Raw genomic sequence first — 14,267 nt, forward strand, 5'->3', positions numbered from 1 at the left:
TAACAAAAGAAATATACTTGATATGCCAAGAAAGGAGAAAAAGTGAAATCATATAAAATGCCCAAGTAAAACAACAAAAAGCAGAAAACTTCTGGAAGACAAAAGCAGGAGCAAAGAACAAGTGCAACAAATAGAAAACAGTAACAAATAAAGTAGATATTAATCCAGCTATATCAGTAATCAACAGTCTAAATACACCAATTAGAAGACAGTGACTGTCAGAGTGGATCAAAAAACAAGACCCAACTATATGTTGTCTGCAAGAAACCCACTTTAAATATAAAGACATATACACTAAGAGTAAAGGAACGAAGAGAGGTATACTACGCTAACACTAACCAAAAGAAAGCAGGAGTAGCTATATTAATTTCAGACAGAGTAGACTTTGGAGCAAGAAAAAATATTAGGGATAAAGAGGGACAACATATAATGATAAAGGAGTCAGTATTCTAAAATGACATAACAATCCTTAATATGTATGTGCCTAACAACAGAGCATCAAAATATGAGAGACAAAAACCAACAGAACTGCAAGGAGAAATTGATATATCCATTGTTATAGGCAGAGACTTGATCTCCCTTTTATCAGAAATGGACATAACCAGCAGGAAGAACTTCAGTAAGACATAGTTGAACTCAATAGCACCATCAAACAACTACATGTAGTTGACAACTATAGATTACTTCATCCAACAACAGCAAAATATACATTATTCTCAAGCTCATATGAACCATTCATCAAGATAGAAAACATCCTGGGTCATAAAACACACCTTAAGAAATTTTAAAAAAATAGAACACATATAATGTCTGTTCTCAGACCACAGAGGGATTGAACTAGAAATCAACAAGAGAAAGGTAGTTGGAAAACCACAAACAACACACTTATAAAAGTATCAAAAAAGAAATTTCAAGAGAAATTTAAAAAAAAATATCTTGAACTAAATGAAAATGAAAACACAACTTACCAAAATTTGTGGAATGCAGCAGAAGAAATGCTTAGAGGGAATCTTATTGAATGCATATATTAGAAAACAATAAGTACCTAAAGCAATAGCCTAAGCGTCAACCTTAGCAAACTAGGAAAATAAGAGCAAATTAAATACAAAATAAACAGAAGGAAACAACTATTCATAATTAGAGTAGAAATAAATGAAATTAAAAGCAGTAAATCAATAGAGAAAATCAACAAACCCAAAGCTTGTTCTTTGAAATATCAATAAAGTTGATACAAATCTATTCAAGCTAACTAAGAAAAAGAGAGAAGACCCAAATTACTAATATCAGAAATGAAATAGGGGACATCACTGCAGATAACATGGACATTAAAAAGTTAATAGAGAAACATTATTTAAAAACTCTGTGCCCACAATTTTAATAACCTAGAAGAAACGGATCAATCCCATGGACTTGCCAAATTTCACACAAGAAAAAATAAACAATCTGAATAGGCCTATATCTATTGAAGAAATCAAATCAATAATTAATCAATAATTAATACTAAATTAATACTAAATAACCAAGAGATCACTGAAGAAATCAACAAGGAAATCAAAAAATACCTAGAGACAAATGACAATGAAAGCATGACAATCCAAAACCTATGGGATGCAGCAAAAGCAGTTCTAAGAGGGAAGTTTATAGCTATACAAGCCTACATAAAGAAACAAGAAAAATCTCAAGTAAACAATCTAACCTTACACCTAAAGGAACTAGAGAAAGAAGAACAAACAAAACCCAAAGTTAGCAGAAGGAAAGAAATCATAAAAATCAAAGCAGAAATAAATGAAATAGAAGCAAAGAAAACAATAGCAAAGATCAATAAAACTAAAAGCTGTTTTTTGAGAAGATAAACAAAATTGATAAACCATTAGCCAGACTCATCAAGAAAAAGAGGGAGAGGACTCAAATCAATAAAATTAGAAATGAAAAGGAGAAGTCACAACAGACACCACAGAAATACAAAGCATCCTAAGAGACTACTATAAGTAACCCTATGCCAATAAAATGGACAACCTGGAAGAAATGGACAAATTCTCAGAAAGGTATAACCTTCCAAGACTGAACCAGGAAGAAACAGAAAATATGAACAGACAAATCACAAGTAATGAAATTGAAACCGTGATTAAAAATCTTCCAACAAACAAAAGTCCAGGACCAGATGGCTTCAGAGGTGAATTCTATCAAACATTTAGAGAACAGCTAACACCCATCCTTCTCAAACTCTTCCAAAAAATTACAGAGGAATGAAGACCCCCAAACTCATTCTACGAGGCCACCATCACCCTGATACCAAAACCAGACAAAGACACTACAAAAAAAGAAAATTACAGACCAATATCACTGATGAATATAGATGCAAAAATCCTCAACAAAATACTAGCAAACAGAATCCAACAACACATTAAAAGGATCATACACCATGATCAAGTGGGATTTATCCCAGGGATGCAAGGATTCTTCAATATACACAAATCAATCAATGTGATAACCATATTAACAAATTGAAGAATAAAACCCATATGATCATGTCAACAGATGCAGAAAAAATTTTTGACAAAATTCAACACCCATTTATGATAAAAAATTCCCCAGAAAGTGGGCAAAGAGGGAACCTACCTCAACATAATAAAGTCCATATACAACAAACCCACAGCAAACATCATTCTCAGTGGTGAAAAACTGAAAGCATTTCCTCTAGGATCAGGAATGAGACAAGGATGTCCACTCTCACCACTTTTAGTCAACATAGTTTTGGAAGTCCTAGCCACGGCAATCAGAGAAGAAAAAGAAATAAAAGGAATACAAATTGGAAAAGAAGAAGCAAAACTGTCACTGTTTGCAGATGACATGATACTATACATAGAGAATCCTAAAAATGCCACCAGAAAACTACTAGAGCTAATCAATGAATTTGGTAAAGTTGCAGGATACAAAATTAATGCACAGAAATCTCTTGCATTCCTATACACTAATGATGAAAAATCTGAAAGAGAAATTATGGAAACACTCCCATTTACCATTGCAACAAAAAGAATAAAATACCTAGGAATAAACCTACCTAGGGAGACAAAAGACCTGCATGCAGAAAACTATAAGACACTGATGAAAGAAATTAAAGATGATACCAACAGATGGAGAGATATACCATGTTCTTGGATTGGAAGAATCAATATTGTGAAAATGACTATACTACTCAAAGCAATCTACAGATTCAATGCAATCCCTATCAAATTACCAATGGCATTTTTTACGGAACTAGAACAAATCATCTTAAACTTTGTATGGAGACACAAAAGACCCCGAATAGCCAAAGCAGTCTTGAGGGAAAAAAACCGAGCTGGAGGAATCAGACTCCCTGACTTCAGACTATGCTACAAAGCTACAGTAATCAAGACAATATGGTACTGGCACAAAAACAGAAACATAGATCAATGGAAAAAGATAGAAAGCCTAGAGATAAACCCACGCACCTATGGTCAACTAATCTATGACAAAGGAGGCAAAGATATACAATGGAGAAAAGACAGTCTCTTCAATAAGTGGTGCTGGGAAAACTGGACAGCTACATGCAGAAAATGAAACTAGAACACTCCCTAACACCATACACAAAAATAAACTCAAAATGGATTTGAGATCTAAATGTAAGACCGGACACTATAAAACTCTTAGAGGAAAACATAGGAAGAACACTCTTTGACATAAATCACAGCAAGATCTTTTTTGATCCACCTCCTAGAGTAATGGAAATGAAAAAAAAAAATAAACAAATGGGACCTAATGAGACTTCAAAACTTTTTCACAGCAAAGGAAACCATAAACAAGACGAAAAGGTAACCCTTAGAATGGGAGAAAATATTTGCAAATGAAGCAACTGACAAAGGATTAATCTCCAAAATTTATAAGCAGCTCATGCAGCTCAGTATCAAAAAAACAAACAAACAAATCCATAAATGGGCAGAAGAGCTAAATAGACATTCCTCCAAAGAAGATATACAGATTGCCAACAAACACATGAAAGAATGCTCAACATCATTAATCATTAGGGAAATGCAAATCAAAAGTACAGTGCGATATCATCTCACACCGGTCAGAATGGCCATCATCAAAAAATCTACAAACAATAAATGCTGGAGAGGGTGTGGAGAAAAGGGAATCCTCTTGCACTGTTGGTGGGAATGTAAATTGATACAGCCCTATGGAGAACAGTATGGAGGTTCCTTGAAAAACTAAGAATAGAATTACCATATGACCCAGCAATCCCACTACTGGGCATATACCCAGCGAAAAACATAATTCAAAAAGACACATGCACCCCAATGTTCATTGCAGCACTATTTACAATAGCCAGGTCATGGAAGCAACCTAAATGCCCATCGACAGACAAATGGATAAAGAAGATGTCATACATATATACAATGGAATATTACTCAGCCATTAAAAGGAACGAAATTGCATCATTTTTTGAGACGTGGATGGATCTAGAGATTGTCATACAGAGTGAAGTAAGTCAGAAAGAGAAAAACAAATATTGTATATTGACGCATGTATGTGGAACCTAGAAAACTGGTACAGATGAACTGGTTTGCAGGGCAGAATTTGAGACACAGATGTAGAGAATAAACGTATGGACACTAAGGGGGAAAACTGCGGTGGGGTGGGGTTGGTGGTGTGCTGAATTGGGCGATTTGGATTGAAATGTATACACTGATGTGTATAAAATTGATGATTTATAAGAACCTGCAGTATAAGACAAACAAACAAACAAAAAAACAACTAATACTAAACTTTCTTTGGGTTATTTGTATGGAAATATGTTAATATAAAATTTATATAAAATTATAATCATAATTCTAGTTATTACTTTAAAATGTGTATCTCAGAAATAACTAAATTTCCTTGTCAATTGCATTATTATTAACTTTGCATTTTATTATTAACTTTCATCAAATCTTTAACTGTGGTCATTTTTATGTCTCTTGTCATTTACAGACAGTGTTGGGTGTAATCTGATGCTTTTGCAAAAATGTTCCTATAAAAGGGTTTCATCTTCAAGGAATTCATGGAAAAGACTCTGACAAGTACAGGTTTCTGGTAACTGACTATACTGCTGAATTGAATGAATAAGCATTTTCAGAACTCTAATGGAAAACTGATGAATTCATAAAAGTGCTAACAAAAGATCAAGATGAAAAAAAGAATTAAATACATGGGACTGAATGAACTGATGAGGATGATTATAATTTTTCTGACTTTCTCTTTGAATAAAAAAAAATCCAAAAAAAAATTAATACCTTTCAAAAGAGAGCACCAGGCCCAGATGGGTTCACTACTAAATTCTACCAAAGTTTTAAGGAAAAAATTATATAAATTCTCTACAATCTCTTCTAGAAAATCAAATCAGAGGGCATACACTCTAAATCTATAAGTGCAACAGTAGTCTAATACTCAAACTAAAGACAATACAAAAAAAAATTAAAAATAAAACTACAGACCAATATCTAGAATGAACACTAATGAAAAAAATCCTCAAAAAATTTAGTAAATCAATTCCAACAATAATGTATAAAAAAAGTAAACACCATGATGGAGTGGGATTTATCCCAATTTTGCAAGGTTGGTTAAGCATTCCAAAACCAATTGAATTAATCCACTACATCAACAGGTTAAAGAAGAAAATTCACATGGTCATATCAATGCAGAAAAAGCATTTAAAAAATCCAGCACTCATTCATGATTAAAGAAAAAAAAAGAAAAGAAAAAGAAAAACCTCTCAGAAAACTAGGAATAAGAGGGAAGTTCCTCAATTTGGTAAAAAAAGATCAACAACAACAACAAAAATCCCTACTGCTAACATCATATTTAATAGTGAGAAACTCAATGCTTTCCTACTAAATTCAGGAACTGGTATAGATGTCCTCTCTCAATACTGCTCTTTGACATGGTACTGGAAGTACTAACTAATGCAACAAGACAAGAAAATGAAAAAAAACAGGTATATAGATTGGGAAGCAAGAAATAAAACTGGCTTGTTTTGCAGATAACATGATTGTCTATGTAGAAAATCTGAAAGAATTGACAGAAAAAACTCCTAGAACTAATAAGCAATTACAATCATCCCTCAGTATCCATGGTGGATTGGTTTCAGGAATCCTCATGAATACCAATATCTGTGGATGTGCAAGTCCCTTTTAGAAAATGGTGTAGCATTTGCATGTAACCTATGGACATCCTCTTGTGTACTTTAAATCATCTCTAGATTACTTATAATGCCTAATACAATGTAAATGCTATGTAAATAGTTGCTGGTGCATGGCAAATTCAAATTTTGCTTTATGGAACTTCTGGAATTAAAACAAATATATTTTTCACCCATGGTTGAATCTGCAGATGTGGAATCCACAGATATGGAGGGCCAACTGTATACCAAGATAGCAGGTTAGAAGATTAGTATACAAAAGTCAATCACTTTCCTACATACCAGCAATTAACAAGTTGAATTTGAAGTCAAAAACACATTCATTTACATTAGAATCCCGAACATGAAAACTCTAATAAAATATGTATAAGATCTATATGAGGAAAACTACAAAACTCTGATGAAAGAAATCAAAGAACTAAGTAAATGGTGAGACATTCTATGTTCATGGATAGGAAAACTCACTATTGTCAAAATGTCACTTCTTTCCAATTTGATTTATAGATTCAGTACAATCCCAGTCAAAACCAATCAAAACCATTTTGTGGATATTGACAAACTGATTCTAACATTTAAAAGGAGAAGTGAAAGACCAGAATAACCAACTAAGTATTGAAGGATAAGAACGAAGTTAGAGGACAGACACTACCCAACTTCAAGACTTACTATAAAGCCTTAGTAATTAAGACAGTGTGATATTGGTGAAAGAATAAATAAATAGATCACTGAAACAGAATAGAGAGCCCAGAAATAGAGTCACATAAATACAGTCAACTGACCGTTGACAAAGGAGCAAAGGCAATACAGTGGAGCGAAGATACTTTTTTCAACAAATTGTGCTGGGGCAACTAGACATTCACATGCAAAAAAAAAAAAAAAAAAGAATCTAGAGACAAACTTTACACCCTTCACAGAAATTAACTCAGAGTGGATCATAGACCTAAATGTAAAATATGAAACTATAAAACTCCAAGAGGAAAACATAGGAAAAAAATCTAGACGACCTTGGGTATGGTGATGACTTTTTAGGTACAGCACCAAACGCCCCATCTATGAAAGAAAAAGTTGATAAGCTGGACTTCATTAAAATTAAAAACTTCTGCTCTGCCAAAAACAATGTCAAGAGAATGAGAAGAAAATTCACAGACTGAGAGAAAATATTTGCAAAGGATACATCTGATAGGGGACTCATCTCAAATATACAAAGAAATCTTAAAACTCAATAATAAGAAAATAAACATGATTAAAATTGGGTCAAAGATCTGAACAGTCACCTCACCAAAGAAGACATATGGATGGCAAGTGAGCATATGAAAAAATGTTCAACATCATATGTCAATAGGATATTGAAAATTACAATAACAATGAGATACTACTACATACTTATCATAGTTGCAGAAATCCAAAACGTTTACACCATTGTTGGTGAGGATGTGGAGCAAAAGCAACGTTCATTCATTCCTGGTGGGAATGCAAAGTGGTAAAGCCACTTTGGAAGACATTTTGGCAGGTTTTTACAAAACTAATCATACTCTTAACAAATGATCCAGCAACCACACTCCTTGGTATTTATGCAAATGAAGCGAACACTTATAGCCACACAAAAACCTGCACATAGATGTTTATAGCAGCTTTATTCATAATTGCCAAAACCTGGAAGTAACCAATGTGTCCTTCAGTAGGTGAGTGGACAAATGAAATAAACTGTGCTACATCCAGATAATGGAATATTATTCATTGGCAAAAAGAAATGAGCTATCAAATCATGAAAAGACATGGAGGAACTTTAAATTCATCTTAGTAAATGAAAGAAGGCAATGAAAAGGCTACATACTGTATGATTCCAACTGTATGATATTCTGGAAAAGGCAAAAATATGGAGACAGTAAAAATATCTGTGATTGCTTGGGTATAGAGAAGAGGGAGGGATGAACAGGCAAAGCACTGAAGAATTTTAAGGGCAGTAAAACCATACAGCATAATAGTCTCATAGTGGATATATGTCATTATATATTTGTCAAAATCCATAGGCTGTAAACACCAATAAACTATAGACTTTGGCTACTGTTTTGTCAATGTAGTTTCACCAGTTTTACAACTGTACCACTAATGTGGGTTGTTGATAGTGGGGGAGGTTGTCTGTGGGTAAATGAGAACTTTCTGTATTTTGCGCTCAGTTTTGCTATGAATCTAGAACTACTCTAAAAAGTGAAGTTTACTAATTAAAAAATACATATTTTTAAAAAGTATTTCTACCAAATATTTTTAAAGTGCTTTGCTGTACAGAAAGAATTTGATGTAGCTATAAGAAATGGTTTAGTTATTATGGTAGATGGTTAAACAAAGTGGTTAAGAGCACAGATTCTGGAACCAGACTCCCTGGCATAAATCCCAGTTCTATTACTTACTAGCTACATAATTTTGAGCAAATTATCTCTTTGATGGTATCACTTTTTCATACATAAAACGGGGATAATAAAAGTATCTTACCTCACAGATTCGTTGGGAGCATTACATTAGTTAATGTATGTAAAGTTCTTAGAATAGAACCTGGCCCAGAGAGTAAGCATTCAAATAAATATTAACTTATTATTTTATATACATATTCAAACACTTTATTGAATTTTTATAAAATAATGTTAGCAAAATTATAAAATTCTTACCAAAGTTATTGGCAATCTTTCTTTTTCTAAAAAGCATGTTTGAAAAATAAATAAATAAAAAGCATGTTCATTTGTATAGCAATCTTTCTGAACTGGATATAAACTCACAATACACCTCTTATCTCACCTTTCTTTTTTTAAAATTATTTAATTAATTTATTTATTTTTGGCTGTGTTGGGTCTTCGTTTCTGTGCGAGGGCTTTCTCCAGTTGCAGCAAGCGGGGGCCACTCTTCATCGCGGTGCGCGAGCCTCTCACTGTCGCAGCCTCTCCCGTTGCGGAGCATAGGCTCCAGACACGCAGGCTCAGTAGTTGTGGCTCACGGGCCTAGCCGCTCCGCGGCATGTGGGATCTTCCTGGACCGGGGCACGAACCAGTGTCCCCTGCATTGGCAGGCGGATTCTTAACCACTGCGCCACCAGTGAAGCCCTTATCTCACCTTTTAACCACATCATCTGTTTTACAGATTCCCTACATGTCACACTCTGCCTTATCAAAATTCCTTGCCTATAAAAAATCTAAATTTTATTCTGTTATTTAGATATGATATAAATTTGCAACTATTTTGTATTTCTTTTTCTGTTATGTATTATAAATCAGTTTTAATAAGTAGAATTCTATAAAGATAAAGAAAGTTCGTCTATTAAATATGCCTTGAGGAGGTTGAAGAACACAATAGACTTGCAAGGTCACGTTAAAAGTTTGGGATGTTTAAGGTCAGAGCTTGGAAATTGCAATTAACTTTTTAAATGGCATTTTGTGCATGTGTGTGTGTGTGTGTGAATAGAAGAGGATAAAATGACAAAATCTAGGGAAAATGTCTAGTATAGAATGGTCATAAGATAATTCATGCATTCAACATATAATTTGAGTGTGTTTTATGCAAAATGTCTATTGAATAAAGTATAAATGCATGAATGAAGGAATAAATGAATAAAACCATTTATCTACCAGCTGTTCTGGAAAAGTAATAAAACATGCAAGGCAAACCCAAGAATTTTGGTCAATAAATCAAGCAATATTTGCTCAAAAGACTGAATTTTGGAAATATAGTCTTCAAAATTGCCACTTTCCTACATGACAAAGAGGAAAAGAAATGTTGACTTGAAGTTGTACTGTGGAATTGGGAAAGTGAAGTTGATTAAGTAGAGATTCAGAAAACATACAGCTTTTCAAGTTTGCGTAAACAAACTCCTTCACCTACTTGAGTGATTAATTTCAAGAGATCCATCAGTTCCCAATGTTTTCCCTTCTTCCTCCCCAGTTCTTCACTTCAGTTTGAAAGCTGTTTGCCTGAGCATGCACAAAGTGCTTGGCATGGCAGTTAGCAAGAAATGGTTATATTTACAGATCACAGAGATGGCACACTCACTGCCCAGGAGGCTGACTCTACCAGGAAAGAGCTTGTTGTCCAGATGTCAGCTTATGTGAAGATGGTTGATATGTGTGGTTATTTGTGACTATTGAGTCCTGCTCTATTGTATCATAAATAAGTTGCATTCCAACTAGTTGCCAAAAGATTATCTATATGGGAAACTTTCTCTAATTTACTTGAAAATAAATAAATAAAATTACTTAAAATTCTGTGTAGGAAATTACACAGAAATTTAGAAATAAAAAAGAATGAGTTTTTAATCATTTACTCATATTTGGAAAAGAAGAACCAGAGTGACAAAGGGAAAAAGGATGGACAAGATCATAAATAATTCAATGTATGTTTACTGAGCATGTAATTTGTGCAGAATTTTGAAGTAAACAATGTGAGGATAGAAAAGAAATATATAGCATTTATTCCTATTCACAAGGCACTGGTAGTCTTGTTGGAGAGCTAAGTGAAAGAGTCAGTAAAGGTGCTAAATCATATATATCCTTATGCCAAACTGTTCTGTGTAGGTTATATGTGTCCTGAAGCATCAAGGCAGGGACAGTTCAATACTGACTTCAAGTTTAGTTTCAAAATCAAGGAAAGCTTTATGCAAGGCTCACAGTAAATCAGTTTCTGTTTTATTCTCACTTGTTGATCCATAATTCCAAAGAACACCAAGGAAATTTGTCATTTTTCCCTTTCATTAAGTAAAAACACAAATGATAAGAAAAAACCTTATTTAAGATTATAATGAGTTACCAACCAAACTATGCTAAAAATAGAACAAAGTGGACACCATTATTACTAAACTGCCAATAAGTTTTGGTAGTAATAAAAACGAGTTACATAAGTCCCAACTTCTCCAAGTCCCTCTAAGCCTGTCCTCCATCTCACATTCGAAATAAATATGAAGTTCTTATTTGCTATTTGTTTCAACAACACCTGTGCAGTAACACCATAAATCATTACCTCTCCTGTAATGTTATCTTAAAGAAAAATAGTGATAATGACATCCACTGGAAAGAAAGGTTGACTCAAATACTATAGTGAACAATTAAAAAGGGTTTGTCAACTCTTCTCTAGCATTGATCCACAGAGGACAGCATCAAACAAGGACATTCAGATCCTGGGGGAAAAATGACCAGAAGTTTCTCTGTTGGAAAAGTTAAAAAAATAATTTTTGCTATTTCTGTTTACTTTATTTCTGACCATTTCCACTGAATAACAATTTATGCTAAAATAGTAATACTATTCATTTTTCTTTCTGTATTAAGAGAAAGTTAGTTGTGCACATGACCATGTTCATATATGTGTGTATAATGTTAGTTGTTTATATCCAAGGACATTCACTTGTAACAATAGCAAAATATGTTTACCTTAACAAAAAGGCTTATCTTTGAGGAATTAATTGAATAATGAGCTCACAAGTATGAGAATTTTGCTTCATATGAGGAACAACAAAATAAAAATTGTAACAGGGGCCGTTATTTCATTTGGGTTCTGGTATCATATTTAAAAATAGAATAAAACAACAACAGAAATTTCCAAGTAGTCACAGGAAACTAAAGGGGGATTTCAAAAAGGACCCAAACATTACTTATCCAACAACATTGACAACAAATTCTGCACCTTAAAAACTGTAAAAATTTATAATCCAACCAATCTCAAACTTTCCTATACATGTTACAGTTTTTCAACTTTTCTGAGAAGGTTTGTTTTTTCAGTAAGCAATTTAAAACCTGTAAATATGTCTTATCTATTATTTCTAAGTTTTTAATAGTAAGATTTCTAACAGACCAATTGCTACAATGAATGATTTAGGGAGAAGTCTGTAATGTAACAAATAGTGCTAGATTCACTCAGAACCATATATAATACCCTACTCTTTTGTGTCCTTATAAATTAACAATTGTTTAAAGATCCAAGCTCCAGAAGATCTTAACTGATATAACTTAAACCTTCTTATTTAATATACTTCAATTACACATAAAGTATAGATATTAATTTTAAAAAAAACCTACTTACCCACTACCCAGCTTTATCAAATCTGAATATTTTGCTATATTTTCTTCACATGTGTTTTTAGTAAATATGTATTACAAATACACTGAAGCAGGCTGTGCAGTCTTCACTGTCCTATTCCATCTCTCCCTCACCAATGGTAACTACTATCCTTTATTCAATGTTTATCATTCCGAGACATGTTCTTATACTATTAATACTTATGTATCAGTTAAAATATGTAATTGTTTCCTTGTTTTACACATTTTATAGGAATGACATCAGCAAAACGGTGGTATAGAAATTTCTAGCTCCCATCCCCTCCTAGAAACATCAACTTGAACTCCCATCCATGTACAAAAATTCTTTCACAAGATCTAAGGATTTCAGGTGAGAGATTACAGCACCTGGGTGAAGCACAGAAATAATAAAAGATGCATTGAGGAAAATAAGAAAGATATACTCACATTGCCTTCATCATCCGTCCCCCAAGACTAGGTGTACCAATGTGGAGAGAGGCACTCTCCCCATAGGAGAAGACTGAAGTGAGCACCTGACTTCACTGTAGATCTCAGTGGCTTCCTGCCCCAGCACTAGGCCAAATCTCATGGCCTTAGGTGGTTTCAGCAAGCTCCCATGAACCTAGGCCCTTGACCAAACATAGTGCCTGCCAGCTTCCATGACCCCAGGAGGAAACCCCAGCACCAGGCTCCTGGCAGGCTACTGTGAACCCAGGCCCCATGCTCACCCAGGTGCTTGGCTCCAGGCAGCTTCTGTGGCACCAGGCTCCTTGAATGCTTCCATGAACCCAGGCTCTCAGTCCATGCCAGCACCAGCTGCTTCCCATGGTCTCAGGTGGCTCCCATGACAGCAAGATCCAAGTGGACTCCAGCAAACCCAGGCTCACAGCTCACCCCAGCATTGGCTGGCTTTCATAGCCCTGGGTGACTCCTGTGGTTCCAGGCTCCCAGAAGGCTCCTGAAAACTTAGGCCCCCAGCTCATCCAGGTGCCTGCTGGCTCTATTAGCCACATGCAGCTATCGCAGCCCCAGGAGGCTCCTGCAAGTTCAGGCAGCTTCTGTGGCACAAGGCTTCTGGGGGGCCTCCCATGAACTCAAGCTTTCAGTCCACCTCAGCACCAGCTGGTTCCAGTGGCCACAGGTGGCACTGGCTCCAGTTAGACTCCAGCAAACCCAGGCTCCAAGCCCACCTCAGAGTTGGCTGGCTCCCATGACCCAGGTGGCTCCTGGGAACCCAGGCTCCTGGTGGGCTCCTGCAAATCCAGACTCCAAGTTCACACTGGTGCTGAGTGGCTCCCTTGACACACGGTGCCCTATGAGCTCCCATGAACCCAGACTTCCTGCACATTCCAGTGCTCACTGGATCTCATAAACCCAGGAAACCCCTGTGGCCTCTGGTTCTCAATTAGTGGGTCAAAGAAGAAATCAAAAGTGAAGTAAAAAAAAATACTTTGAAACAAATGAAAACGGAAACACAACGTACCAAAGTTACATTAAGAAAAAGGAAAGATCTCAGATTAAGCAATCTAAGTTTTCACCTCAAGGAAGTAGAAAAAAAAAGCTAAGGCAAAAGTTTGTAGAAGGAAGGAAATAACAAAGATCAAAGAAGAAATAAATGAAATACAGAATACAAAAAATATGTAGAGATATCTGTGAAACTAAGAGCTGGTTTTGTTAAAAAGATAAACAGAATTGACAAATCTTTAGCTACTTTAAAGAGAAAAAGAGAAGACTTGAATAAATAAATATAGCAAAAATAATGTAACAAAATTGAAACTAATCATATCAACATACATGAATGAGATTAACTTACTCATTAAAAGAAAAAAGTATCAATTTAGTTCATAAGCAAGACCCAAATCTGCAATAAACAAGAGAAACAAACATATCAATATCATGATACTCTATATATCATTTATTTTTGCTGAAACTTACATTTTAAAGTTTTAACCATGTGTGTATATGCAGCTCTAGTTTGTCATCATAACTTCTATTATAGTTCCACAGTATGAATATAA

The sequence above is a fragment of the Balaenoptera ricei genome, chromosome X (assembly GCF_028023285.1).
Source record: "Balaenoptera ricei isolate mBalRic1 chromosome X, mBalRic1.hap2, whole genome shotgun sequence".
In the NCBI taxonomy this organism is placed as follows: Eukaryota; Metazoa; Chordata; class Mammalia; order Artiodactyla; family Balaenopteridae; genus Balaenoptera; species Balaenoptera ricei.